Below are 18,421 nucleotides of genomic sequence, written 5' to 3'. Positions count from 1 at the left end.
ATGGCAGACACCCTGGAATCACTACAAGAATTGCTAAATAGAATTAACGATTATTGCATTCGATACGGACTAAAAATAAACAAGAAAAAAACTAAATTTATGATTGTCTCAAAAACAGAACATGGAAATGAAAGGTTAATGATAGAGCAAACCCAAATAGAAAAAGTTAAGACATACAAATACTGGGAACCTGGGTTGATGACAAAAATGACCAAAGCAAAGAAATTAAAGTCCGAATTGAAACTGCAAGGCAAGCATTTATAAAAATGAAGACACTGCTTACAAACAAAGACCTTCAGTTGCCTCTCAGATTTAGGGCTCTAAGATGCTACATATTTTCTATATTGCTATACGGAATGGAAGCTTGGACATTGAAGAGACAACACATAAGAAGAATAGAAGCGTTCGAAATGTGGTGTTACAGAAGAATATTGAAAATTCAGTGGGTTCAAAGGATTACCAATGTTGAAGTGCTACGATGTTTAAATAAGGAGTTAGAAATTATGAAAAGTATAAAAACTAGAAAACTGGAATATTTGGGTCACATTACCAGAGGAGAAAAATATGAGTTGCTGAGAATTATTATGCAAGAAAGGATCCAAGGAAGAAGAGGCATAGAAAGAAGACGCATCTCCTGGCTGAGGAACCTTAGAGAATGGTTTAACTGTAGTTTATTACAACTATTCAGAGCAGCAGCCAACAAAGTGACCATAGCCATTATGATATCCAACCTCCGATAGGAGAGGGAACTTTAAGAAGAAGAATTTAAAAATAAAATAATTGTACCATAGCTTCGAAAAAAATTCACAAAAATGTGCTTGATATGTTGATTTCAAACCATACCCCCCCCCCACCCTTAATGGATTCCTGATCATAGACCAGGGCTTCTTTCTTCTTTACGTGCCATCTCAGCCACAAAGGTTGGCAATCCTCATTGCCATTCTCACTTTCGACACTACAGCCCGAAAGAGTTCAGTTGAGCTGCATCCAAACCATTCTCTGAGATTTCTCAGCCAGGGCATTTTTCTCCTACCTATGCTGCGTCTTCCTTGAATCTTTCCCTGCATAATTAATTTTAGGAGTTCATATCTGTCACCACGTGATATATGACCCAAGTATTGAAGTTTTCTTATTTTCATGGAATCCAGTATCTCCCTGCTGTTCTGCATTCTCCTTAGTACTTCCTCATTGGTTATTCTGTCTATCCAGGAGATCCTCAGTATTCTTCGATACGTCCACATCTCAAATGTTTCCAATCTATTGAGGCATTGTTTATTGAGAGTCCATGTCTCCACACCACACAAAAGAACAGAAAATAGCAGATAAGTTGATTATACAAGATAAAACCGGTGATAAAAATATGGCAATATACATATTTTATTAATTTAGTAGAGATTTAGTCGGTTCAACTGCTTTGATATCGTTTAGGAGACAAATCATAATTATTAATCATAAAATTATTAAAGTGGATTAATATTGCACCTTCAACTGACTTACAAAAATCCAAAAATACACAATTTTATTTGTTTACCATTTGTCTAGATTTGTCAAAACTCCATAAAATTTTTATGGGGTGTACAAATTTCACTGTTGTTTCTATTTACGATGATCCTGCCATAAGAATGCCACATGTCCATTTTCAATAAAAAATCTCTAAGAGTTTTCGATATATTAAAAAAAAATCGATTTTCATTTTGTAACTTCAAAGGGCTGTAACTTTTTTTTGTGTGCACTATTGTATACAGGGAAGTGAGGTCAATCAAACCTATTTTTGACCCCAGAATCTGTAGTATAATTTATGACCAATGTTTTCGGGACACCCTGTATATTATTATCTCCAGCAGTAATCCATTCAAACGAAGGCCACTACATTTAAATTTTTTTGCCTTGGAGTAGGTAGGTATATTGATTATTTTATCATGAGTAATTTATAAGGATGTGGAGGCGATGTATTGAACGATGATTTTCGATATCGTTTCTAACGGAAGATAGATTACAAGTAAAACGCTGCATCCTAATATTTTCCTATTGATAGTATTTTATATATTTATAAAGAACTTTTAACTGTTTCTGTGAGCGACTCGAGAAAAGCAATGCATTAATGAATAGTTTTATGCAAATGTTTAATAAAAGACATTTAAAAAACAAGACCGTTCGTCTTGTTTTTTATCTTTTTCTATAACAAACGTTTGTTATTTATAGAAAAAGACAGCAAATACAAAATAAGTGATTGATGTGTTCGTTCATGGGTATTCTTTAATTTTTCCGACTGTACCTACCTTGGTACGAACGTCAATGAAAATTGGGACCATTCTATAGGCCATTTCAAGACTTTGACGTTTATGACACTAATTGAAAGCTGGAAGGCAAACATTGAAATTATTTATATTTGTACCGCATTGAGTTTCTTAAGTTTTTTACGTTTAATAGTTTTTTTATAAAATAGTTATTGTTGTTATAAAATAGTGGTTTATATAATTGTTTTTATATAATAGTTTAATCGTTGCATAATAGTTTTTTATAGTTGTATTTTCCGAACATTTTGCTGTTGACTTCTGTAGCTTCTAGCTGTAGAAGTACTTTAACGACTGTATTTAGTTGTAAGCAGTGAATAAATAAACATAAGTAAATATTTTCAAAAGCTTTTGGTATATAGATCCATTTTCCCTCAAGGGGTATGAGTTAACCTACAGTAGAAAAAGTTTTTCAAGGGTGACAACATGGACAAATATAGTTACTTACATGGACATAGTTTTTTTTGTATTTGGAGCTTAGTAATAGTTTTTACACAGGTCAACAAATGAAGGCATTCAAGAGTTTAAATTCTTACAAATATTTTGAGGTAGGATTTGTATATAATTGTGGAGCTATAAAAATAAATAATTTCATCATAGTGGTTCACCCCAGATATCTTAAAAAATTGACCTTTTAAAGAATTTGTACAGTCGGAAAAATGAAAGAATACCCATGAACGGTCACGTCAAACAGGTACAATCACATATTTTGTATTTGCTGTTCTTTTTCTATAAATAACAAACGATAGAGATAGATTAATTATGTTAATAATATGTGATCGTTCATGGGTACTCTTTCATTTCTCCGACTGTACCTGCAGTGAAAAAATTTCAAGAGAAGAAACTGAGAATCTGCCGGAAGAGGTGAAATGTTTTTTGATTTTAGACAACGCTCCTGCTCATCCCTCTGAAAATATTCTATGATCAAAACATGGCAACTTTAGTTGTATGTTTTTGCCAAAAAATACATCGCTTATTCAACCCATGGATCAGGAAATAATTTTAGCAACAAAATGAATATATCGCAGAAAGTTTTTAGATGAAGTAATTGTATGATGAAGATAACACAGAAGATACAAGAGGGCAGCATCCTTTGCAAAACTTAACTGTTACAATTTGAAATCAACAATTTGTTAAGTTTGCTACAGCATGGAAAGGCAGTTATTAAGGGGTTACATAGGTCTTGCGGGTAAAAAAAGTGACTTTTTAAAAAAATTATATCTTGGAAACTAACAATTATTTTTATTTATAATTGGAACATGTAAAAGTATAGTACACTCAAAAAAATTTCAGCCAAATATATTCATTTTTGTAGAGTTCTTCTTCTTCTTCTTCCTCTTTATAAGCAATTCTGCTTGTTCATTGGCGGATTGATACCTCTATGGAAGGTTGTCGCTCCATCTTTTGCGCGGTCGGCCGATACTTCTTCTGCCGATTGGTGATTTATCTCGTGCTATTTTGACCACACGTGTCTCCCCCATTCTGGTTATATGGTTGTTCCATTCTTTTTCTCTATTTAGTGTCCATTCGTTTATACACTGTACGTTACATTGTCTTCTAATATCTTCGTTCCTCTTTCGATCTCTCAGTGTATTTCCTGTAATTCTTCTCAGTACTCTCATCTCTGCCGTTTCCAGTAGTCTTTGTGTTGTGGCTGTATCGGGTCTTGTTTCTGATGCATATGTCATTATTGGTCTTACACTGGCTTTATAAATTCTTGACTTCATCTCAGTGTTAATATGTCGGTTTCGCCATATAGTGTTATTAAGGCATCCTGCCAATCTATTTGCTTTTTGTACTTGATTTCTCACTTCTTTGTATAGGTCTCCGTAACTTGACAATGTAATTCCAAGGTATTTTACTTCCATTACTTGTTCAATACTGATACCATCAATTTCTATTTTGCATCTGATTGGTTCTTTACTGATTACTAAAGTTTTAGTTTTTTGAGATGAAATTGTCATATTGAATTCTTTTGCTCTTATGTTAAATCTGTGGACTAATCTTTGCAGACTATCTTCATCTTGGGCTATCAATATTGCGTCGTCTGCGTAGCAGAGTATTTTTACTTCTTTGTTTCCCATTCTATATCCTCTTCCTTTGTTGACGTTTTTGATGATTTCATCCATGATTAAATTGAAAAGCAGAGGACTCAATGAGTCTCCCTGTCTTATTCCGCTGCCTATATCTACAGGTTCTGTAAGTTGTCCATCTATTCTGACTTCCATCTTGTTATTTTGGTAGATGTTCTCAATAGTTTTTATGATATCTAGAGGGATTTCTCTATTATACAGAAGGTGGATTACATCCCTGAGTCTTACTCTGTCAAATGCTTTCTTTAAGTCAATCAGACATAGAAATGCTGGTCTATTATACTCTAGTGATTTCTCAGTAATTTGCTTTATGACGAATATTGCATCTGTACACGATCTTCCAGTACGAAAACCCTGTTGTTCATCTGCTAAACTTATCCTCTGATTCATTACGTCTTGTAAGATTTTAGTTGTAAGTTTTAGGGTAGTATTTAACAAGTTGATACCTCTGTAGTTCTCTGGCTGCTTTTTATCTCCTTTTTTGAATAGTAGGATTAGTTCGCTCGTTCTCCATTCTTCCGGTATTTTACCGTGTTTTATGATTTTGTTAATTAATGTTGTTAATTGTTCTGTCATTGCTGCTCCACAATATTTCAGTAGTTCGTTTGGTATTCCATCCTTACCTGCAGCTTTTCTGTTCTTCAGCTTTTCGAGTGTTTTTCGTACTTCCTGTGCACTTATATTAACATCTTCATCTGTGGTAATTTCTGGTGTTTCCGGTTCTAGCATTATTTGTTCTTCCTCTGCATAAAGCTTTTTTAGATAGTCAATCCATGTATCCTTTTCTATGTGTTTTGGTTCTATTAGTTCCTTTACCTCCATTCTTATTTCGCCATATTTCCTTTTGGAGACCATAAAAATCATGTTCCATTTCTTTCGAAAAACGTTCCCAGTGATCGTTTTTTATTCTTCTTACTACTGAATGTGTTTCGTTTCTTATGGTCTTATAATTATCGTATGCCTCTTGTGTTTTAGTTGACATGTATTTTAGGTAGGCTTTTTTCTTCTCTTTACATTTTTCCTTCACTTCTGTACAAAACCATGGAGTTCTTCGTCTTGGAAGCGATTTATTTTTATTAATGTTTCTTTCACCAAGAACTTCCTTGGCTGAGGCTAAGATATTAGACTTAATTTTTGCCCAGCTTTCTTCGACTCCGTCACTTTCTGTGATATACATGTTGCTGCTTTTTTCCGTTAGTCTTTTTTGGAATAGGTATCTGGTGGAGTCGTCCTGTAAGCTTTCGACTTTAATCTTGGTGGTGTATTCTGCTGTTTTGTTATCACATAGATGTGTTTTCATTCTGATTTTGCACAATACCAATTTATGATCGCTTCCTATTTCTGCTGATGTTAGTGCTCTTACATCCAAGATTAGAGACGGGTGTAACTCTCTATTCGACAGAATATAGTCTATCATAGATCTTTGTCCTCTAGTGTTTTCAAAAGTGTATTTGTATTGTTCTTTGTGAGGGAAAAATGTATTGTTAATTCGTATTTCATTTATGCTGCAGAGGTCCGTTAGAAGGTCTCCGTTTTCATTTCTGATATTTTCATTATATCGTTGTTTTATTCCCGGAACTGTGTCATTGCCAACACGGGCATTAAAGTCACCCATAATGATTATATATTCATCATTTGGGATCTCGTTTATTACAGTCTGAAGGTGTTCATAGAAGTTTTCTCTTATGGTGGCATCCCTGTTGTTCTCAGGTGCATAGATCGCTATCACGTTCAGAGGCTTGACATCCAGTTTGACTTTTACACTAACTATTCTTTCGGAGATATATCGGCACTCTTGTACTTGGTGTACAAATTTTCTGTGAACTAGCAGTGCGACTCCTTCCTTGGCTCTTGTATCCTTTGCAACACCACTGTAAATCATCAGATAGTCATCCAGCATAATTTGACCCTTTCCTTTTTTCTTTGTCTCTTGTAGTGCACATATGTGTATATTTTTTTCTACAAGCTCTTTTGTGATTTCCTGCTCTCTTGTGTTTAGAGACTTTACATTCCAAGTACCGATGCGAAGTATATTTTTCTTTTTCCATAAATTCGTTGTCCTTTTTCTCGCGTTGGTCGTCGTAATGAAATCATTCCTGTTCCGAGGCATAATCCTGTTTCTATGAGCTATGGTTTTAACGTCTATCAGTAGGGTGCTAACCTGGCTGTAGACCCCCTCCTCCTTTATCCGGGCTTGGGACCGGCAACAGTTCTGTGAGCTACTCGATCACACCAAACAAAACTGCAGGCGGAGTTTTGTAGAGTTGACTGCAATTTTTCGACAACAGCCCTTTTTTGCGGTGAGCAGCATAACAAGTCCAGTCTCATCTGAAATTTCTTGTAGTTTATACCTCTGGTTAGTGAATGAACAAAGATTTTTTTATTAGATGAGGTCATTTTTGTTTTATCAAAAAAAACTACTTTAAAAATGAGAAAAATTGGGGTCAAAAATGTGTTTAAACTTATGTAAAATCTTCAAATTTCATTTTTTTTAATTCCTTCGTTCATTTACTAGCCAGAGGTATAAACTACAAGAAACTTTTTGATTTCAAATGAGACTGGACTTAGTTATGCTGCCCACCGCAAAAAAACTTAAACTCTACAAAAATGAATATTTTTGGCTGAAACTTTTTTTGAGACTACCTTAAGTACTATACTTTTACGTGTTCCAATTATAAATAAAAATAAATTTTAGTTTTCGAGATATAATTTTTTTAAAAAGTCACTTTTTTTACCCATAAGACCTATGTAACCCCTTAAAAAAATGTTTGATGGCCAAGATGCATACATATATTTAGAAGGAAAGTTCCTAATTTCTGTAGTATAATACATAATACCGAAGAGGAAGTAGCTCTAAGCGCCGGACTCCACTTGCGATTTGTAGTCGTGAAGATTGAACACATTCTTTCAAATAGAAGTCAATCCATGATTATTTAGTTACAAATGGATTGACTTGTATTTGAAACAATGTGTTCAATCTTCCTGATTACAAATCGCAAGTGGAGTGCGGTGCTAATAACACCAAAATATTCCATATATGTCCATAGAAGGTACACAGACATTGAAAAATTCCTAGAATATCCCCGAAAACACGTTCCCTGAACATGCCAGGAAAATCCTGTGTCAGCATTTTAAACATTACCTGAATGTCTTATTGGAACATTCCATGAATGTCCACGAATGTTCTTTGGACATTCAAAATATATTTTGTAGACATTCCCTGGATATACCAGAAATACAGTGATGAGCGCTCTAATAACCTGCAAAATAGCACAAAAGATGGAAAACGTATTAAGTAGTGAGATAAAAAGAAATGAAACTAGTCGAGCTGGGAAATTTAGCGATATTAACTTATACATTTAGATTGTATTGATTGTGTACCACCTTCAGACGTATCAGACGAGTTTGGAAACTACCACTGTCACAATGACAGTTTTAGTTGACATACTCCTCTGATATGTGTAAAGGTGGGAAACAATCAATATAAAATAAAATTTAAAGGTTAATTTCGCTAAATTTCCCAGCTCGACTAGTTTCATTTCTTTTTATCTCACAACTAAATATGTTGCCCGTCTTTTGTGCTATTTTGCCGGTTATTAGGGCACTCATCACTGTACATCCTTGCTGATGTGACAATACCTCCTATCTGTTTTTTCATGAGTTTTGTAGGAGAGATGGAAAAACATGTTTTAAAGTCACCTCCTGTGTTCATATGTAAGTTTTGACTTGTTTTGTAGTTCATAGATAGTTTAATTTACTACAAAACAAGTCAAAAAATATCATATGAAAACAGGAGGTGACCCTAAGACAAGTTTTTAGTCTCTCTTACGAAACTCATGAAAAAACAGATAGGATGTATTATTACATCACTGACGATATGTGGCCATACCAATTAATACATCCTTGATAAATATAAACATTTTTATTGAACAAAATCTTTTCATACATTTTTTTAATGCAATTTACTGATATTCCTAAATATTTCAAAAAAATGTGTCACATTTGCTTTGTAAACCTTTCTTTTGCCTTTCGTAGCCACATATTCTGTTTCCTTCCTGGGTTTTTGTAGACCACTTCTCTCAGCTGATTCTAAAAAAAATAAAATAAATGGTAATTTTTCTATCCTTTACAATTAACAATCAGAAGAAATATTTACAGGTAATAATATGCATAAATAATAATATTTTGTATTTTGACAATGACGTCTGATTTGGAAGTCGAAAGATTAATAAAATTATTTTTTAAGTTAAATTGTGGCTTATTTCCCAATTAGAATAGTTAATTACAAAAATGCCTCAAATAACTAGCTTCAGAACAATAAATAATTCGTTTCATACCAACATTCGTCCAAAGTCAATTATACCTGTAGTATTTCCATGAAAAGATTCTTTAAGTGAATTTTGCATAGTTTTCTTTAAAATATCTCTATCAGGCCAGAACACAATTTTTTTTAACCTAAGACACATTATATACAAAGTATTTTTGAAATAAGTTGATACCGGGTAGGGTGAAATACTAAACCTATATCCCAAATCTTTATAATCTAAGTTTAAGCTTAGTTTAGCTAAAGTAAGCAATACTTGATCACTTGTGACAAAACAGTATTTTGATGGTATTTGATAAATGGTGTAATATACTTTAAAGCTATTTTAAAAACATTGTAATTTGCTAAACCAGTATAATTTTTAGTTTTGGCATCATCATTTTCTATACTTTCACAAGATAAAGCTAATTTCTTAAGCTGATATTTAAAATCCTGTGTTAATGTTAATGACATAAAATGTATTTGTTAATTTTTCCATTGTAATATATGTTTGACTATTTGGCAAAATCTTGTCTTCTACTAAACTAGCTTTTATACCAAATAACTGCTACCTACCACTAACTATCCACTGTTTCTAAATCTACTAAAATAACAGTAATGTATCATTAATGAAAAATGTGTAAAATCATAGACCTACCTAGTATTTGTAGAATATAAGACAGTCCAGTGTCTTATAAATCATTTCAAGAGGAATAAAAAAGCAATTTTTTCTTGTAGGTACCCTTTTCTTTTAATTCTCCTTTGGTACCTTAATTCCCATTTTAGATTTTGGGGAACTCATTTCATTGTGTTTATATACCCCATATTTATTGAAGGAACCCAATCTGGATTGTTATTATCAGTTAAGTCGGCTGGTTTTCCTACAAGATTAGACTGTTAACATCTTCAAAAAAGGTTAATGTTCAAATGTTGTAACTTACCAGATATAAGATGATTACAGGGGAATTTCCATTTTGCTAGTAAAATCTTAATATTTTATTGCATTTTACCATTGTTGTTGTCTCTCAGATGATAACTATAACTTATTTAGTTAAATTGGTTCAGTTTTGTGCTTAGAATGTAGCACTGATGGTAAGTGGTAAAAGCTAACTTTATCACGATTACTTTGCATTTCACACTTCAAAACACAACACCAATGAGGCATATTATCTTTCTAAATTAATACTTCCAGAGAAAATGTTAAATTAATCTTTGTACAACAACTAAAATGATCTAAAACCATAAGAACCTGATAGAATAATATTCAATGTTTGCCTTCCGGTAGCCATATTGATTTAATTTTGACAGCATCTTGGAACGGGCTATAGAAATCAAATGTAGGATAGAGAAAGCAAGATCTGCATTTCAAAAAATGTCAAAGTTGTTCAAATGTCATGATTTGTCGATACCAATAAAAGTCAGATTACTCAGGGCGCATCTGTTTTGAGATGGACGTTGAGAGGTGACTCAAATTTTTTTGCAGAAATTGCTTGAAAATAACTCAAATAATAATATTTGAGTTATCCTCCCACTCAAAAATGTCCAGAACATTGTTTAAATAACCAAAATGCCAAAAAATGAAGGAAAAATTCGATTATTTTCTTCGTTTTTTGATTATAACTTTCAAAGTATTCACTTTCGAGAAAAGTTGTACTGTATTGTTTTCTTATATCATAAAGTTTTTCTTGGTAAAATATGAAGGTCCCAAGCGTAGCATAAATGATTGAAAAACGTAAAATGCAAATACTTGTTTTTTTATCGTTTTTTCGCAATTATTGCTATTTTGCAACAAGGGTGACAATTTTTAAAAATATTAACGAATTCTATATTGTAGGAAATTTAATTGCGCAACTTTTATGTCAGTACACACTTTTCTCAGAAATTAACACTTTCAAAGTTATTATCAAAAAACGAAGAAAAAAATCGAAATTTTCCTTCATTTTTTGACATTTTGATTATTTAAACAATGTTCCGGACCTTTTTGAGTGGGAGGATAACTCAAATATTATTATAGTAGTTATTTTCAAGCAATTTCTGCAAAAAAATATGAGTCACCTCTCAACGTCCAAATGTAATAATATTTTTACAGATGCGCGCTGGTCTAACGATGTTATATCTTTCCTATACTGTTGTACGGAGTTGAGTCGTGGACTCTCACAGACGCCACCTGCAAGAAAATTGAGGCTTTTGAGATGTGGCTTTATCGTCGAATCCTGAAGATATCTTATACCGACCACATTACTAATAAGGGTGTTTTGCTGAGAATGCAAAAAGAAAAAGAGCTGTTAATCAAAATAAAAACAGCCAAAATCGAATACCTCGGTCACATCATGAGGAACAGTGAAAGATATGGACTGCTGCAACTGATCTTACAGGGAAAAGTAGAGGGAAAGCGAGGACCAGGAAGGCGAAGGATTTCGTGGCTGAAAAATCTACGTACGTGGTTCAACACAACCACTACAAATCTTTTCAGAGCAGCAGTGTGCAAAGTACAGATTGTCATGATGGTAGCCAATATCCGAAACGGATAGGCACTACAAGAAGAAGAAGAACAAGATCACAAAACGACAGAATAATAAGCGTTGATCATCCAATAATATTTTTTAATTTAAAGGATTTAAAACTGAAAATATCGGCTACAAAATATCGGTTGTTAAGTCGGAACTGGTTTTTTAAAAGTTATAAATATGTGCACTTTGTAGATAGATATTTACTTCTATAAGTACGGTAGAATGTGCTACTTTCTCGTTGGAATCTCATTGAAACTTGATTACCATTGGAATGGAAGGCATATATACAAAACCTGTTTAACACCAAAATAAACGTAAAAGCAAAGTTGACAAAATAAAGTGTGCCACTATTATAGTGTGTCAGCTTAGGTACTTTATATTTTCATGCTCTTCATACTGCTTCATCTTTAGTAAAGTGCCGTGTAGGCAAGAAAAAATCATACTGCATTAAAGACTGTAAAGGTACGTATCCATACAAAAATGTACGCGCTCGGTGTAGCAGCTCCACATAGTGAATACGTTGGTGATCGCCGCTCACCCTCTTCGATTCAACTGGTTTGCGGTTTATATGTAGGGGAGCGCATGCCGTATCCATTTAAAGGTACGTATCCATACATGGGTGAACCCCGCTGTGTGTGCTCATATGGATACGTAGGGGTCGACAAGACAAAAACTCTTGTCTTGACAACAACTTCTTGTCTTGTCTTGAGAAAAATTCAAGAAATTAAAAAAAAAAAGAATGTGTGTGTACTTTGTAAGCACGTAAGAAGTTATACTTCTATTATTATGATTTATTATTATGAGCAATAAATAAATCGTCAGTTTATAAGAAACAAGCTGAAAATGCGAGCATTATCATAACGAAAACTTTGTTTATTTACGTATTTAAATTCATAATATGGAAAATTTCTCTAATGAAAAGTTGTTTAGTATTAAATTATATGTTTTAATATGCAATTATATCCTAATTTAAATATTGTGAACTATAAAGGTACTCTACTTTCGAGCGAAATTCATATTTTTTGACATACCTCGAATAAAATTGATAAAATTTGATATATGATGATTGCATCTTAGATTTTAGACCATGCAGATATTTTTATGAAGAATAACTTTTCTTTGTAAAATTAATAATAAAAGAGTTATGAATGAAAATGATATTGGTATTCGTAATTTGAGAAAAATTTTAAAATCTTTTTTTTATCTTTAGAAGGATTTACAAGTAATTGCATATTAGAACATAGTTTTTAACTCCAAACAACTTTGTATAATAACACTTTTCAATATTGTGAAAAATAAAGATACTTTAAACTTGATCGAACTTCATATTTTTTGACATACCTCGTATAATATAGATTTGATATCTAATAAAAATAAATAAATACAAAATATTATAAACAATTTTTCTTGAAAATAATGAACTGTAATTTAACATTACATTAACATAAATAAATAAAAATTGTTTATCTGACATTTCAATTTTATGTTGACGTTTAGTTGCGTCAAACGAAAACAAAGTAGAGTTGACGTTTCTATGTCGGAAGAAAATGACAATTTAAAGGAGGCTTGTGACGTCACAATGACGACTTTGAGGTCGGATATCTCGAAGATGGTTAGAGATAGCGAAATGCCGTTTTCAGATTTGGATTCAGAAGACAAAACTACATAGGAATCCATCGCTAGGTGGCCTCTAGATATTTCAGGAGCAGCAACGCAATCACACACACACTTTTGCGAATTTATAAACGAAAAGTTTTCGTTGAAAAAATCATCATCCCGTATCTCGGAAACGAAGCATATGCGAACTTTGAGAAAAAACACATAGTCTGGGCTGATAGGGCTTTTCATTCACAGTCATTTGTTTCGAGCTTCTGTCATGTGTCACATAATATTAATATATCTACGTCGTACGTTATTGGTATTACCAATGATACAAACCGAAGACGTATGACGTAGATATATTAATATTATGTGACACATGACGGAAGCTCGAAACAAATGACAATCGATGAAAAGCCCTATTATCGGAGAATAGGCCATTTTTGGGAAAAGTTATTTACCAGCAATTTTATTGCTGGAATTGAATCTTATGATTGTATATATTAATAATATAGGTATGCAAAGTCCACAGATAGTGTGCTACTTTTTTTATAAACAAAATGGCGCCCGAAAATCGTGTTTTTTTCAATTTTTGCTCTATAACTCCAAACATTTTAACTTTACACCAAAAACACTCAAATAAAAATTCACCGCAATTAAATTCTGCATAGAGACGTGTTTTTTCCGATTTACTTCGATGAAAACTTTCCCCGGAAAAAGCGTGTGTTTCCAACAAAATCTTTAATTTTCAACTAAACTTTTAGATAAGTAATTGTTAATCAATAATTAAATAACTTGGTAATGTAAAAGCCCTTTTCGTATAGATTATAATTACACAAGCCGATGGAAATTGAACGAAAAGTTTAGCAACAATTGAATTGTTAATTAAAAATTTACGGTCACTATAATAACGGCAATAATTATGATGCATAAGAATAACTATGATTTTTTCATAAAAAGACACTATACCTATCTAATGTACTTTACGGAATTGAAATTGGACTATTTAAGCGGCCTCAGGAATATTTTAAAATTATAAAGCATTTTTTGGCTTATAATCAAATAGAATATCTCGGGAAATAATAAACTAAATTAGATTATAAAAACAGTATTCGAAAAACAGCGGTAGGACGCTTTTTTAAAAGAAAAAACGTTTAATTATGATGAGTAGTTCCTGAGATACAACCGGTCAAAGTTGATCGGAATTTACGGCAAAGATATAAACAATAGGATCATAGTTTTCAAACCATCACCTTTTTATTTTTGTCGTCTTTCTCCACACCAATTTTCATATCCTTAAAATACTCATAACATATATTATTATAATAAAAACTATCGATAATACGTGTGAAAATTGCCAAAAATAGCAAAATTCCAATCAAAAATTAGGTTGGAGAAAATGTAACCCTCAAAGTTCAAAATCGGTATACGTTAAAAAAATGCATTTTCTCGGCTTCTCATGGAGCAATTTCCTTCATTCTTTTTTTGTTCCCAAGTAATTCGAGTAGAGCCATCGAACTAACGCATTATTAAATGTCAAACTTGCTTTTGTTTTGTTGTAATAAATTAATTTATTTATTATAACACAAAATTTTAATTTGTGTAAATAAAAATTGTTTAAATAATTATACAGCTTTCAAATGAGAATATTTATGTGTTTAAATTTAAAAGGTACACTTGTAGTAAGTTTATCTAAAAAAAAAGCCTACAACTGGAAAAAATATGTAGTTTTCTGTTCTTATAAATAAATTAATCTATTATAACCAAACAAAAGCAAGTTTCACATTTAATAATGCACTACTAATTAGTTCGATGGCACTACTCGAGTTATTAGGGAACAAAAAAATAATGAAGGAAATTGCTCCATGAGAAGCCGAGAAAATGCATTTTTTTAACGTATACCGATTTTGAACTTTGAGGGTTACATTTTCTCCAACCTAACTTTTGATTGGAATTTTACTATTTTTGGCAATTTTCACACGTATTATCGATAGTTTTTATTATAATAATATATGTTATGAGTATTTTAAAGATATGAAAATTGGTGTGGAGAAAGAGGACCAAAATAAAAAGGTGATGGTTTAAAAATTATGATCCTATTGTTTATATCTTTGCCGTAAATTCCGGTCAACTTTGACCGATTGTATCTCAGGAAACACTCATCATAATTAAACGTTTTTTTCTTTAAAAGAAGCGTCCTCCCGCTATCTTTCGAATACCGTTTTCACAATTTAATTTAGTTTAATATTTCCCGAGATATTCTATTTGTTTATAAGCCAAAAAATTGTTTATAATTTTAAAATACTCCTGAGGCCGCTTAAATAGTCCAATTTCAATTCTGTAAAGTACATTAGATGGGTATAGTGTCTTTTTATGAAAACATCATAGTTATTCTTATACATCATAATTATTGTCGTTATTATAGCGACCGTAAATTTTTAATTAACAATTCACTTGTTGCTAAACTGTTTATTCAATTTCCATGGGCTTCTGGAATTATAATCTATACGAAAAGGGTTTTTACATTACCAAGTTATTTAAATATTGATTAACAATTACTTATCTAAAATTTTAGTTAAAAATTAAAGATTTTGTTGGAAAAAACCGCTTTTTCTGGGGAAAGTTTTCGTCGAACTGAATCGGGAAAAACACGTCTCTGTGCAGAATTTAATTGCGGTCAATTTTTATTTGAGTGTTTTTGGTGCTAAGTTAAAATCTTTGGAGTTATAGAGCAAAAATTGAAAAAAACACGATTTTCGGGCGCCATTTTGTTTATAAAAAAAAGTAGCACACTATCTGCGGACTTTGCATGCCTATATTATTAATACATACATTAATAAGATTTGATTCCAGCAATAAAATTGCTGGTAAATAACTTTTCCTTGTGTTTTGATAATTAGCCAAGAGTAACAGTTTGATTCGTACACCCGGTATACAATGAAAATTTACCTGTTTAGCAACAATATTATTACAGCGATATTGTTAAAGAATAAGGCTATAACATACTAAAAAAATCACTTAAATCGGACAGCAGGTTTAGGAAATTCGAGACATCAAAAATGACCAATTTTGTGGGCCGCCCGTTTTCTCTGACGCGCAGTGTAAAAAATATTCAAAATAGTAAATCCAAAGTGAGGTAGGAATTTTTGTGTTGTATGCTTCCTTTCCTAGCATGAATCTTAAAATTGTAACTTATTTCTAATTTTTCTTTAAAACGTTCATTTTAATGAATATGCAACTTCTGTTAGTAACAGTTACCCTTGAGCCTCACTATAATTAAAAGTACAACTTCTTGATAGCTATTCAATTAATCTAGTGTGAAAACCTTTTTTTGCATTAAATGCACATGCACATGATAAGAAGCGAACAATAGTAACAGTATATTAATAACCTACTTTACATGCTTGCATTTTGTTATCTTCAAGGAAATTGCAGTTCAAATTATACATAAACATTTGTGAAAGTCATTTGGATTAATACAAAACTGCCTTCCTTATGTAGGTACGTTCGCTAACGGTAAAATAGGGCAAAACCTCTAAATTTTACAGAACTGCTTGGATTGACATGAAATTTGGCTAACAAGTCAAAGAAAAAAAGTGAGTTTCACCAGTTCTCGGTAGTGAAAAATATACGTCCAAAATAAGTCCGGAAATGGATAAACTGACTATTTTTAAGCGATTTTTGTTTTATAGAGTTTTTTCATTAAGTCAATACTTTTGTCGAGTTATTTGCGAGTGAATATGTTCATTTTTTAACAAAATAACCACAGTTTTGGCTTCTTCTTCTTCTTCTTAGCCTTCTATCGTCCACGTTTGGACATAGGCCTCTCCCAACTCCTTCCATCGGTCTCTATCCTGAGCAACATATTTCCAATTCGTTCCGGCTACTCTTTTAATATCATCAACCCATCTCATCTGTGGTCTTCCTCTCGGTCGTTTACTTTGGTAAGGTCTCCAATGTTGTATCGTGGCATTCCAACATTGGTCTTTTTGTCTAACAGTGTGGCCTGCAAAGCTCCATTTAAGTTTGGCAACTTTTGTTGTTATGTCCTCGACTTTTGTTTTTGATCTTACCCAGTCGCTCCTCTTTTTATCTGACAGTCGTATACCTAACATACCTAACAACAGAAAGAGCTATGGAAAGAGCAATGTTAGGTATACAGTTTTGGCGGTTTTTCGCAAATAACTCAAAAAGGAAGAATTTGGTCGAAAAAAACATTCTTAGCAAAAATATAGATTGTAAAAAAGTGAAAAAAAGTATGTATATAATAGGTCTCTAGACCTAGTAAAAGAGTTATAGCTTATTAAAAATAGGTTCATATTCGTCAAATTCCACATCGAATATTTTAACGTGAAATATCCAAAAAAGAAGCACTTTTTGGGGAAAACTTACGCTCAAAATAAAGTTGGTCCCTTTTTTTTGGTAAAAAAATCGGGAAAATAACCCCCTAATTAGCATCTCAAATGAACTTAATCGTTACCACTTCAAAAGTTTCTTATTTTTGAAAGGGCTGTAGTAGAAAGGGCTTGAACGAGTCACTAATCACGAGTGTATGCACATTTTGAACAGCCATATCTTAACCAATTTTTATCGTACAGAAAAACAAAAAATACAAAAGATTCAGAAAAGTAAATCCGACTTTTTTATTGTTTGAGATTTTTGGTATTTCGAATAATTTTTAAGTTATTTTGAAATAAAATATTTTACTTTTGAAAAAAGCATTGTTTCAAAATTAAAAATTTAAAAACTTTTAATTAAAACCTTCAAAAATAAGCACTTTGAATCGATGAAACACACACATCATATAAACACAACATAAGTAAACCAACTTGTGAAGCGGCAACGATTAATTTCATTTAAGTTGCTAATTAGAGGGTGATTTTTCCGATTTTCTTTGCCAAAACAAAAGGAACCAACTTTATTTTGAGCGTAATTTGCTTAGGTACATTTTTTAAACGCTTTAAAAAAGTTGTAATGAGTTTTCCCCAAAAAGGGCTTTATTTTTTTGAATATTTTACGTTGAAATATTCTATTTGAAATTCGGCGAATATGAACCTATTTTTCATTAGCTATAACTCCGCTTCTACTAGGTCTGGAAACCTCACGCATACACCATTTTTTTTACTTGTTTACAGGCTATATTTTTGCTAAGAATGTTTTTTTCGATAAAATATTTATTTTTTGTGTTATTTGCAAAAAACCGTATAAATACGTAGATATTTTGTTGAAAAATGAACATATTCACTCGCAAATAACTCGAAAAGTATTGACTTATGAAAAAACTCTATAGAACAAAAGTTGCTTAAAATTAGTCAGTTTATCTATTTCCGGACTTATTTTGGACGTATATATTTTCACCCATGAGAAGGGGTGAAACTTACCCCCAAGGCAAAAGCACACATCGGCACAATATCATTTTTTTTTCTTTGACATGTTAGCTATGCGTATGACAAATTTCATTTCAATCCAAGTTCTTTAAAATTTACAGCAAAAACCGTGAGAAAATGTATTATAGTATGGTATAGTTAGACCCAAACCCAGACATCCAAAGTGAAAGTTATCCTTCAACACCAAATTGTTCTATATGTTACACATAATGTTCAGAAAAAAGTCACACCATTT

The 18,421-nt window shown here is 32.1% G+C and overlaps 1 protein-coding gene and 1 long non-coding RNA gene across 2 annotated transcripts in view; one reads left to right on the top strand and one right to left on the bottom strand.

Moving 5' to 3' along the window:
- Nucleotides 1-18,421, top strand: part of LOC114336561 (uncharacterized) — a 93,804-nt gene that overhangs the window by 15,637 nt on the left and 59,746 nt on the right. The gene's annotated exons all lie outside the window — the stretch shown is intronic.
- Nucleotides 8,297-10,005, bottom strand: LOC126889590 (uncharacterized). Its single transcript, XR_007700090.1, has 3 exons — nucleotides 9,632-10,005; nucleotides 9,349-9,571; nucleotides 8,297-8,476 (listed from the first exon to the last, which is right to left on the bottom strand). It is a non-coding gene; the product is annotated as an uncharacterized LOC126889590 (long non-coding RNA).

This window comes from Diabrotica virgifera, chromosome 8 (assembly GCF_917563875.1).
Source record: "Diabrotica virgifera virgifera chromosome 8, PGI_DIABVI_V3a".
NCBI classification, from domain to species: Eukaryota; Metazoa; Arthropoda; class Insecta; order Coleoptera; family Chrysomelidae; genus Diabrotica; species Diabrotica virgifera.
The sequence above is the reverse complement of the archived record's forward strand: the minus strand, read 5'-3'. Positions and strand labels throughout refer to the sequence as shown.